General features: G+C 37.5%; 1 protein-coding gene across 3 annotated transcripts in view; it reads left to right on the forward strand.

Moving 5' to 3' along the window:
• Rps6ka5 (ribosomal protein S6 kinase A5) overlaps positions 1 to 12,812 on the forward strand; it is a 188,633-nt gene that overhangs the window by 64,569 nt on the left and 111,252 nt on the right. Inside the window, exon 1 of one of the 3 annotated variants that reach the window (XM_071607601.1) lies at positions 8,072 to 8,364. The exons of the other annotated variants lie outside the window; for them this stretch is intronic. The gene's annotated coding sequence lies outside the window, so the exon portion shown is untranslated. Of the gene's footprint in view, positions 1 to 8,071; positions 8,365 to 12,812 lie in introns of those variants that run through there. 3 annotated transcript variants of the gene reach the window in all.

Raw genomic sequence — 12,812 nt, forward strand, 5'->3', positions numbered from 1 at the left:
TAAACTCACGAATTGAAAGTTGAAGTATGGTCTTCATTAATGTAGAATTACTTCTGAGTTTATAAACTTGGACTGAGGGCTGGCAAGTGTAGAACTCTAAACTGCTGCGCCTACAGGAGTGTCTAAGAAGCAGTATCGTCTGTGCCTATCTTGGTCCCTGGGTTCTCTTAAGAAGCTCACTTTTTACTTACATGGATTTTTTTCATCTAATCAACAACAGATCTTGCAAGTTTTTCTGTGGAAATGCTGATTTATCGAGTAGAGATTCTTCCTGGGCTGCTTGTTTCTGCCTTGAGTGTCTTCCTTGTAATGTAGTCTGTGGTGTGTCTTTACACATTGGTCTCAGACTTTGGTATTAAAAAAAAAAAAAAACTCCTAGCAGGGTAGTCTTTTTTGTTTGTTTAATAAATCTTTTTTTTCAGCAGATTTTTATATTGGTGTATAAATATGCCATGATGAAACCCACAAAATATGGCATATTTATACATGCATATAACATAATTCAGTTTCCCTCCCAGTACCTCCCCTTGCCCTTCCCCTCTCTGATCTCTTTCCTCTACCCTAATAGTCTTCTTTTTGCTTTTATGATGTCCTTTTTTACCCCTTTAGCTTCCACATATGAGAGAAATCATTTGATAAATAACTTTGAGTTTGGCTTATTTGCCTAACATGATACTTTCCAGTTCCATCCATTTTCCTGCAAACAACATGATTTCATTCTTCTTTGTGGCCAAATAAGACTCCATTGTGTATGAGTATCATATTTTCTTTATCTGGTCATTTGTTGATGGATACCTAGGCTGATTCCATAACTTGGCCACTGTGAATTGTGATGTGATCAAAATGGGTTGCATAACTCTAAAGAATGCCAACTTTGGGGCTGCAATTGTAGCTCAGGGGTAGAGCTCTTGCCCTGTACTTGTAAGGCACTGGGTTCGATCCTCAGCACCACATTAAAAAACAATAATAAAGGTATTTTGCTCAGTTAGAACTAAAAAAAAGTTTTAAAAAAATGCCAACTTTAATTCTTAGATAAATACCAAGAAGTGTTATGGTCAGGTCATCTTATAGTTCTATTTTTTGCTTTTTGAGGAACCTCCATATTGTTTTCCTTAGTAGTTGTACTAATTTACATCATCACCAACAGTGTGTAAGAGTTCCCTTTTCCCTCACATTCTTACCAGCATTTATTGGATTCTTAGAGTAGTTTAGATTTGGATTTCCCCAATGGCTAAAGATGTTGAACATTTTTTCATATAATTATCAGCCATTTGTACTTCTTCTAAGAAGTGTGTATTCAGTTCATTAGCCCATTTATTGAATGGGTTATTTGTTTTTTTTGGTGTTGAGTTTTTTGAGTTCTTTATTTACTTTGGATACTAATCCTCTGTCAGAAGAATAGTTGGCAAAGACTTTCTTCTGTTCTGCAGGCATCTTTTCATGCTGTTTCCTTTGCTGTGCAGAAGATTTTTAATTGATACCATCTCATTTATCAATTCTTGATATTACTTTCTATTGGAATCCTATCAATAGATGATTGCTTGTGCCTATATTGGCACATAGGGAAGAATGAAAGACCTAAAATAGCCAAAGCAATCCAGAATGCTGAGGAATGCTGCAAGTATCACAATGACCAGCTTCAAATTATAGTGTAGAGTCATAGTAACCAAACCAGTATGGCACTGACATAAAAAACAACACACAGATCAATGGAATAGAAGACAGGCAGAATCCCATACAGCTATAATCATCCAGTTCTTGACCTAGGTGCCAAACACATACATTGAGAAGTCATCCTAATTAGCACATGGTGCTGGGAAAGCTGGATGTCTGTATGCTGAAGAATGCAAGTACATCCCTGCCTCTCACCCTGTACAAACATCAGCCTAAAATGGATCAAAGATCTAGGCATAAGACCAGAAACTACATAATAGACTTTTCAGATTTCTTTCTTCTGAGTAATTTTCCACTAGAGGGTGCTAGAAATTGTCCTAGGCAATTTAAACACTGCCACTTTTTGGTGAGATGATGGGAAAAAACTTTGGCTGAGTCATGTAAAAGACTTTTAAATAATATGAAGACTTAGTCATCATTTGTCATTTTACTCTTTTGTTTGGAAAGTATTCCTATTTAAAAAGTACATTTGAAAGCATACATTCATTAAATTGTCAAAATTGTCATTCAGAAAATTTATGATTTTACATCTGTGTATACCCACTTGCTTCAATGTAAACCTACAATGTTTCTATAAATTCTAGAAGTTAAATATTTGTGTTGTTTATATCATATTCAAAAGATGATTCTGTATGAAGGTATTGATATTGTCTCCCAAGTATAAATATAATTTTTATTTGTTATTGTTGTTGTATTAGGTCATATTTGCCAGAATCAGAGGGCAGGGATTTGGATTCATGTGGCTGACTGCAGGAGAATGAGAGGAAGGGAGGTGGGATAGGCAGGGGAAGAGCCAAAGCCGGAGTGGTCTGAGCTGGGGTTAGCTTCAGCCTGAATCCATGGAAGTTTGGGGCAAGAGTCAGGAAGCAGGACTTTTGTGTCCAAAAATATATATATTTTTTTGGATAAAATATTTAATAAAAATATTTGTTATATATTTATATAGTCACTGGCCACAGGCTGCTTGGGTGGAGGTAAGGTAGGGAATGGTGGCATCTAACCTTCCAGGGGAGGTGGATCCCATCTACTTTAGGCCCTTTTCCAGGGAAGGAAGCCGCCGTGGGCCATTGGCCCTCTTGGCAGCTGGGGTGTAGGCGCACCAGTCTGGAGAAGGGCTCGGGCAGGGTACTAGCACTACCAGCATCCGCTTAGGTGGTCACGGACTGATGCAGTGAAGACATGACCGTCTAGTTTGGCAAATAACTGGTTTATTAAGATGTAGAATGATTTATGAATGTGCGTCTTGGTCTTCTTTGATTCCTTTTTTTGTGTGTATTTTTTTTTAAATAAGCATCTGTGGATAATTATCTCCTCAGTTTAGACCTCACAGTAAGACATGGTTTCTTTGCAACTTTTCTCTTCTTGGCTGAACCATAACTGTTTGTTTTTCAAGTCGCTTGGGACCAAGGGTAACAAACAGCCTGTGAATCTTACAGGTCCCCCATGTGGAGGTATTCGGTAGTCAGCCACAGCAGCATACACACACATAACTGCAAGCTGATTAATGTATAGTCTCAGCTTTCTCTGAAACTTAAAAAGTACTAGAAGAAAGAGTACTGTGAAATTTGTCTTTAATTATTCTAGCTAATGCAGTATGTGTAAATGGAACTGATGGGTAGTTAGTTCCTTAACTGTTTTTGTTTTAACCTTCTTACATGTCAAGTCTTTGTTCAGAAGCTGTCACCATCCATGAGAAAATGTACTCATTTGTGTTCCTGATTCGACATATAATTGTTTTTGACCGTTAAAACGATTAAGCAAGTGAGTCAGGATGGTTCTGGTTAATTTAAAAAACAAAATTGAATTAAATCTAGAATAATGGCACTTTTATTATGCATCTCTTATCTAAAGAGGATATGAGTGTTTTTGTCTAAAACAAATGGACTACCTCAGCCTCCTTCGGAAAAATTATTGCCTGTAATTTCCTGTGCTTTTATGTGTCTTTACTTTTGGCATCAGTTTATTTAATCAAGCATCTTGTGAGTTCATAGTTTTTTCTAAAAACTATCTTTAATCATGCTTTTTACTTATTTATATTTTTATATATTTATATAGTTATGTATCAATATATTTTGTTGTCTATGTTTATCTAGAAATATATATTTGTTTATATTTGTGTGTATGCATTTATGTAAACAATGTATTTGTGGCCTTATTTCCACAGGATGTGATGGATCACTCCAGACTGGTAGTGTATGTACACATATAATATGTATATATGTATGCATATGTTTGAATAAATTACTATATATGTGTGTACACATATTTATGTTCACTTATATTTATGTATTATATAAATAGGTATGTTTGTACATGCATACCTATATAAATATTTATGAAATAAGTCTCTTTCTTTTTAAGAGGGTATAAAATCCTCAGTCTACCAGTGATGACCAAAAAGACATCTCCAAACTTTCAGGGATAAGTAATTGAGACTTCTTTTTTTTAAAAACTTAGAAATTTTATTTTTATGATTTTACAAATCCTGACAATAACTTTAAATATATTAAATAGTATAAATTCTTCATTTTTACTTGAAAATTATTGAAATATTGTTAAAATATGAAAATACTTTTCATAGATACAAGGGTGCAATTAAAGGATTTTTGGTTTTGGTAGTGGTATTAGGGATCAATCCAATGATGCAGGCTACGCAAATGCTCTACCACTGAGTTACATCCCTAGCCCTAGTGTGCAATTAATATTTCTTTTATAATTTAGGAATCACTGCCTCTGTTTGATAAATAGGTAAAATCATGTGCATTTTATTTTTAATGTGTTTTGAAGCTGACATATTTCAAAAACAGATTAAGGGAGTCTTCAAAGATAGCAAAAAAAGAGAATTGGAAAGCAGAGAGGGAGGGAGGGAAAGGAAAGAGAAAGAGGGAGGTAAAGAAGGAAAGAAGGAAGGAATCCAGATTGAAGGGAGGTGCAGTAGGTCTTACAGACATCTGGGTGAGGTAGATGTAATTGTAATTGAGTCTTGAATTTAACTCTAGGTTACCAAGAGTTTAGGCAAGAGAGAAAACTCTTTAGCCTGTATAATTTGTTTGTGAGGGCTGTGTAAACTCATCTAGAATGGTGGCTTTCAAGCACTTTTGACTATTACCCATAGCAAGAATTAGGTTTTTTATTGCAACTCAGTGTAGGTATATTTATAAATACAAGTTTATTTTATTCATATGTGGTGCTGAGAATCGAACCCAGTGTCTCACATATGGTTGGCAAGCGCTCTACCACTGAGCTACAATCCCAGCCCACAAATGCACATTTTTTTCACTAATATTTAATTAGTATTTGTCATTGGCCAGGCCCCATTCTAGATGCTTATGTTAACTTATTTGATTCTCAAACCATATCATGTAGAAACTATTACTATCCCCAATAAGAAAATTTAGATGTAGATATATTAAATATTTTGCCCAAGGTCACAGAGTTAGTAAATAACATATCTAGGATTTAAACCCATGCAATCTGATACCAGAGTTTGTTTGATTGTTTTGTAGCACTTTGAGGGTTGGACCCAAGCCATGTGTGTGCTAGGCAAAACCTCTACCACTGAGATACAACCCAACTCTCTATTTTTCATCATTGTTCTGTATTGCCCCCTATTTCTTCCTCCCATGTGCTTAATTTGTTCATGTTCATGTATACATATGTATGTGTATGTGTGTAGAAAGAGGAAACAGAGGTTTAGTGAAAACGTTTAGTGTATTCAATTCTATTTAAATGTTTTTGAAAATGCTTGTTGGGCCCACTAAATCATCTACCAATGGATCTCATCCCATTGTTTGAAAAAAGCATGAGTTGTATAGAGACTTTTAATAAGCTTGGAAGTTCTTGAATAGCTGCTGTATCGTGGGCATTAAATAATATCATGAGGATATTATCTTTGATCCAAAACCAGATATTCTTAAAAACACATAATTTTCTTTTTTATATAGTTTCTTTAAAAGGTGACACACAGAAATTAAACTTCAATTTCCTTAAAGTCTTTCTGAGTAGAACTTTGCTACTGCATTTGTCCAGGTGAGGTGCTTTAGTTGATCTGGCTTAACAGAGGGTAAATTTTAGAGAATTTCCCAGAATCACAATAAGTGTTCTTTTCGATTATGAAGTGTAGTCAGATGTTTCACTGAGTCTTCAGACGTATAATATTATGGTCAGTTTCACATGGAACTCTGTGTGTTTGTTTTTTTATACAGACTGTGCTGCTATAATGCTAAAATAAACCTGCTCGGTGGCGGTTTTCTGGGCATTGATACTCCAGTGTCACCTCACTTGTAGGTGAGGCAGGCTTGAAACTATCCAACAAGGATGCCAATTTTTAACGACATAGCAAGTGAAATTTAGAGTACCCAGAGTATATTTCTTGCTTGGTTCCATATCTGGCATTTCTGTTGTGGGGTTAATGAGGTTCTGTGGGCAGGCAGGTCAGTTGTCAGCTGGGAGCTAGGGCCCTTCACGTGTGGGGAAGATGAACATCCTTCCCCAAGTTAAATTACATGAGAGGAAGGGATGTGGCCAGGCATTATAAATAGTTCTTACACAGTTATGGCAGATTACAAAGCAGTGGCTGTATATAGATGTCACTATGTTAAGATATTTTCCTGTTCTAAAATGGTGGTAGCTAGGTTTCCTAAGTTCACTTTAACCAGGGAAGATAGCCAAGACAGATTAAATACCAAAATTAAAAGGGATTTCTTCATGCCAGTCCATTGTTCCTCCCCAAAAGAGAACGAGCCACCTGTGGCTCAACACTGTGGATCTGAATTGCTAGATTCTTTTACTAAAGACCCAGCTTCGACCTTAGGTCAAAATCATGGGCTGAGAGGAGGGAATTACTGCATACAGCTCTTTCCTTAATCTTTACTTGTTTCTTAGCCTGCTTGTTTTTTTTTTTTTTTTTTTTTTCATGCCTTCAACATTGAGTTTTTACCAGGCTCCAGCTCCAGAATTACTTGCTAATGATACAAAGTGAGTAAAATCAGACACAGTCAATGATTTTGTGAAATTCATAGCCTATTGTAAGTTAGATGATAAAACAATCCCACAAATAAATATAAAATATCATTCCTGATTATTTCTATGATAGAGGAGTCCAGAGGTATAAGAGCCTAAAACAGGGAGAATTATCCTACTTGGGAAGTCAGGAAAGGATGTCAGAACAGAGGTCTGAAGGAGTTAGCTGAGGATATGGTGGGGACATGGAAAGAGAGGAAGAAGCCAGGTAATTGAGAAACTTAGGTTAAGGATGCTCTTTATCATGAGAACAATAGGAAAACAGGTTTTTTGAACTAGAAGGTGTGTATTTTTTTTTATCAAGTTAGATGACAGCACAAAAGACATGTTTATCAGATTGAAAATGAGAGCAAGCTGGGACTCATAGCTAGAAAGATGGATGAGTATGGTACTGTTTAATAAGATGCTGATCATCTGGAAGGTCGAGAAGGGTGCATTCAGCTGTAGTTAGTAGAAATTCTCTCAAGTGACACAATAGATACTTGAGGTTAATCAAAGAAAGTGGATTCAAGTGAGAATCATTTCAAAAAGGATAGATATGTATTTTTAGAATGTTTTTTTTAACTTAATGTACAAATATACATTCCTTGCCAATCTTTGGATGTAGGCTTAAGACTTCGAGAATACATTCATTAACAATGGTTGTTTTACACAAACCACACTTGTAAGGCACCCTTTAAAATTAACAGTTTCAGATTCTTTTCAGTAGAGTGAGAACTAGACACATTTGAAGCAATCTGAGTAGAAAGATTTCCAAAATTTTCCCCCTTAGCCTTTTATAGTTGTTTCACCCACACCTAATTTTTCAACAGTTCCTTTCTTTTAAGTGTCTTGCTTTTATCTAATCCTTTCAAAGCATTCAACCTCATTATTCTCTTTTCTTTCACATTCACATTTTATTGGCTTATGTAATGTCTAATTACATTATGTAATAAGAATAACTCATACAAGAAGCATAAGCCTGGAGGACAATAAGTATCAGTGACTAGTGCAAAGCAAGAGGGCAGGAGCACGTGGTGCACTAGCTCACTGGAGGCCTTCCGTGTGCAGCCAGGGTGTTTCAGAGGGAAGGGGAGTGATTTTTGCTGGCTTTTTTTCCCCCTTTAAAGCAGTAGTTTATGTCAAGTGAAATAGTTTATGTCATAAATTTGATATGAATCCAGAGTATGATGTAACTAGTAAGCAGTATACGTACTCACGCACGCACGCGCACACACACACACACACACGGTATACATTTTAAAGCAGCATTAATAAAAGTTTAAATGACAGAAAGCAGTGGTCTCAGGATGGATGTGCCATTTGGATCCTAGTGAGAGCACTGTATATAAGTTGAGCACTTTTTATTTTTTTGTGGGAGGTGGGGTACCAGGAATTGAACTCAGGGGCACTTTACCACTGAGCCCATCCCTAGCCCTACTTTGTATTTTTTTTTTTTTTTTATTTAGAGACAGGATCTCACTGAGTTGCTTAGTGCCTCACTTTTTTTTTTTTGCTGAGGCTGGCTTTGAACTCACGATCCTCCTGTCTCAGCCTCCTGAGCCTCTGGGATTACAGGCATGCACCACTGCACCCAGCTTGAGCATTCTTAAGGATGTATACCAGGGCCTTCTGAACAATGTTTCTTCACCTTTTTGGACCACGACTGCTTGTTCCAGAATAATGAAGGTAAACATGTATAATTATGAAGTTTTACATGTGTTTAATTATCTTACATTGTAAATTGATTGCTTTTATAGGCAGTTTGTAAAAATAGTTTTTAACAAATTGACCTCATTATCATTTTAATGCAAATGTTAAAAGCTACTTCCGGAACATTTTTGATTTAAATTTTTGGAACAAAATGGAAGAGATTAGCTTAATTGTACTCAAAGTAAATTTCAGCAAAAGACTGTTTTTGCTTGGCTTAAAAAAGAAGTTGAAATTTGGTCTTGTTATTTGGCATGGCAGCACAAATGTCTGGCTTTATTTTAATGAGTTTTAGCTGTTATAATGGCAAAAACTGCTAAAAAGTTAATTCATAATGATAATCATGAAAAGTGGAATAAGAGTCCCACATTTGAAAAAGCAAACCAAGAAGAGTACTACTCCAGGAAACCAGAAATCTCTCCACATTACTCCAAACCACTAGGGTCATCAGCAAAGATTGTCAATATTCTACAGTTTTCACCAAGAAGAACAGAATCACAAATCCACACTTCAGTTTGAACAGAGTAACTTGCATATCTACAGTGTCTGGGGAAATTTATATAGTTTCCTTGATATAATTATATATTCTGAAATGGCTACTTGGATAAAAGGTTTTTGACAGCATCCAAAATGGTGTCTGTAAGGCCTTGAATTGAAAGATTTATCTTATTCAGGGTCACAGATGTCTTTTAAGCTAAGATAGGAAGTGATCCTTTCTGTTATTTTTTTTCTTAGAATGTACTTTCTCTCAATCTCAAAATAAGTAGAACTCTACTCAAGTTCAGTCAAGAGCTGCAACACTAGTGAATTCCATATCCTCTTTTGCTCTGGACCAAGTATCTTGAAAATGCCCCAGTTCTAATGAAGTTGGTTACCGTCACAGCAATAGACAAGACTTCTGTGAAGATTTCTTTTTTTTTAAATATTTTTTTAGTTGTAAATGGACACAATAACCTTTATTTTATTTTTATGTTGTGCTGAGGATCAAACCCAGTGCCTTCCACATGGGAGGTGAGCACTCTACCGCTGAGCTACAACCCCAGCCCTCTGTGAAGATTTCTAGTACAGCATTTGATACCATTGCATGTGGATGCAGAAATTAGAGTCACACTAAGGGACGAAGCCAGTCTCTTCACCCCAAGTAGCAAACCCAGATGTGCTTCCAGGCATCTCTGTTGGGGATCCATCCAAGCAGGAAATGCTGTTTATCTTATTCTTGGCCAAAAGAATTTTCACCATCAGTAGCCTTTGCAGTTTCTAAAACATGTTTTCAATATTGGATTATGTAATAACATCAGCATACATGTAATGAACAAAAGCTAGTAGTTGACTGCACTTAAAGCAGTCAGTCAACTAGGTGCAAACAAAAAGGAATTAAATGAAATAATATTGCCACCAATTCCAGTTTTGGTGGTCTCTTACAATATTACAAGACATGTAGGCAGTTCTGGAAAGGCTGGCATTGTTCAGTAGGACTGTTTCACTTTCTCTCTCTACTCCAACCTGCAAATAAGCTTAAACAGATGAGGAATGTTCTTCAAGGCCTCTTCAATGATTGCTGTGTTTTCTTCCCCTTGGCAGTATGATAAGCAGCCTTATGGGTGCTTCAGAAACAAGTCTGTTTGGAGGCCACTATGTTTTAGCTATGCAGCCTGCTTCCCAAGTATCTTGTGTGAAATACTGGTTGTTGGGAATGTTTTAAGGCATCTGAATTTTATTGACATAAGCATTCACTCACAGTTGCGTTGTGACAGCAGTACTGTAGCTTTAGTGTTAATCATGGCAGTTCTTAAAATAAAAACTGAGGAATTGGGAATTTCACTATCCCTCCCCCACCCCTGAAATTTTCTGATAGATGAATATAATTGTGTTGAATGGAGATGTGGTCTTTAATTTAAATTATTGGGAAACTTCTGGACATCATCAAATGGCAAGGAGGATAACTATAGACTTTGTGGAGTTAGACTTTGTGGAGTGAAACATGGTGTTATAGTTTAGATTTGAATGTCCCCTAAAAGCTCAACTATGAGAAGTAAGGAAGTTAAGAGGTCAAATGCTGGGGTTATGAAAACCTTAACCTAATCACTGCATTAATTGACTTGAATGGATTAACTAGGTAGTGACTGTAGGCATATGGGGTGTGGTTGGAGGAGGTAGGTTACTGTGAGCATACCTCTGGGATATATGTTTTGTCCCTGATGAACAGAGCTCTCTCTGCTTCCTGATGGCCAAGTCCGGAGATGCTTTCCTTCACCATGCTCTTCTGCCCTGATGTTCTGCCTCACCATGGGCCCAGAGCAATGAAATTGCCATCTGTGGACTAAGACCATGAGCCTCAAATAAACTTTTCATCCTCTACATTGTTCTTCTCAGGTCTTTTGGTCAAAGCGATAGAAAAGCTTACTGAAACACATGGCAATAGGATGATTTTGTATTGTTTGAAAAATTGTCACTAACAGTCTATACTACCTCATGCTTATTTGGAATAAAATAGAATTTTCAAAGGAGTAGGGAAGAATTCAATGCAAAGAAAATTTATGCACCCATAGAACACATCAGTGAACCTCCTAATAGCAAGAGGTTTCAAAATCTTATTACTTTGAGATTGGCATAAGGAGTAAGGAGATGACATGATAGTTTTTAAAAACACTTTTAAATGATCTTATGGAAGAAGGGTCAGTATTCTTTTTTTTTTTTTTGTAAGTTCAGAGTGTGGGGGAGGACAAACAGATGAGGATTTAAAATAGGCCTCAATATGAAGAACACTTTGTAACATTCAGAGCCCCCGTCAATAAGATGAGGCTACTTTGCAAAACTTTCTTGTCCTAAAAGTGTCACTAGTGTGTCCATCCCACTGCTAGAATACCTCACCTGGACTGTGACTTTCCTGCAGTGTCTGGCTCCTTATTTATTGCTGATAAAGTCATTCACTTAAGGGAAGCAGTTGGAGCTCAGCCAAGAGAGGCACTAAGGAGGCAGGCTCAATGGCAGGTGCCATCTTGGGCAAGTGGGCCCATCTTCCTCACTTTAGTTTCTTCATCTTTGAGATGGATGTCATTGTCCCACCACCTTTACGGATGGTCTAAGAATGGAATGAGTTACTATATATCTAAACTGGCTGCTGAGTACTCTGTTGTTAGGTGCTGACACCCAGCAGTCAGTCAGTCACATGACAACACCTGTGCTGAAGAACAATGTGAAGGGTGGAAGACACAGAGCAGCCATGTTTGAGAGGGTGGATGGACTCTGTGAGTTCTGAGTACTGTAGCTCTGGAGACTGGACTCTGGGAGGTCCAGTGGTACCTCACATAGCTCCACAGCCGCTTAGAGGACTTTGCTTTCTCTCTAGATTATGTAGTGGCTTCCTTTTTTGAGAAGTATAGTACACATCATGAGAGTATTTTCCAGCTTTCTTTCTTTGCATCTGGATAGAGATACTTTTTTCACTTTCATACTTAAATTGATTTGCTAGGTTCTAAAAGTTGTCATTTCCTATTTTGTTCACTTCCACCTTTCTGAAGTCTCAATCTACAATTATCATATATATTTACAATGAGAAAAGGCACAAGCCTTTGTCAACTTTCTCTCTGTTCCAAACTGTGTGCAGTATGTTTATGATACTGGTTTTATTAAAATCCAGGTTCCTAGCACTCACGAGGAATTATTTTTTATTCACTAGGGTTAGGAGGGTAGTCCCTGGAATCACACTGCTTGCTCTCAGTCAGCTCTGCCACTCCTTGCCCATGTCTTTTGGCCAGTTCGTTAGCTATTCTGAATCCATTTTCTCATCTGTGAATTAGAATTATTAAAGGTACCAGCTTCAATGACTGTGGCGAGGATTAAGCCATTCAATATGTGGAAAGGGTTTAGTGCAGAATTTGGCACAGTCACATCCCTAACAAGTCCTGGTTCTGCTTCTCCTTGGGATTAGTCCGTCTAGCGCTTGATCCATGGTGTATCATGTGTCAGCGCTAATCTAGTTCCTGAAGCATTGAACTGCGTGGCTTACAGAGGACCAGAGCACTTCTCGTAAAGTTCTCTTGTTCCAGTGGGTAGATGGCAATAGAGTTTTGGAAGTTTGGACCGAGAGGGTGTGGAAGCAGTGCTCTGGGTCACAACTGGGCTCAACCATTCCATTTTTCACAGGATTAACTGGGGAGGGGGGGCGATTGGGGATTTCCCTCTTCTCTCCCACAGGTTTGTTGTAGTTTACTTGTCCTTCCTCCTCCCTCTTCCTTCCCTGACTCCCTCCCCTCCCCCTATTGTCTAGGCAAATAAATGCAGAAACCTGCTCTGCCCAGCAAGGCCCTAGCCCCCTGCACTGGAGGAGTGGCACCACACATTTACTGTGCCTGAAAGATCCCTTACTTAGGAAAGTGGCCTGGTTGACCCAGTAAGCCATGAATTTCTGCCCAGAGATATGAAGG

The sequence above is a fragment of the Marmota flaviventris genome, chromosome 2, assembly GCF_047511675.1.
Source record: "Marmota flaviventris isolate mMarFla1 chromosome 2, mMarFla1.hap1, whole genome shotgun sequence".
NCBI classification, from domain to species: domain Eukaryota; kingdom Metazoa; phylum Chordata; class Mammalia; order Rodentia; family Sciuridae; genus Marmota; species Marmota flaviventris.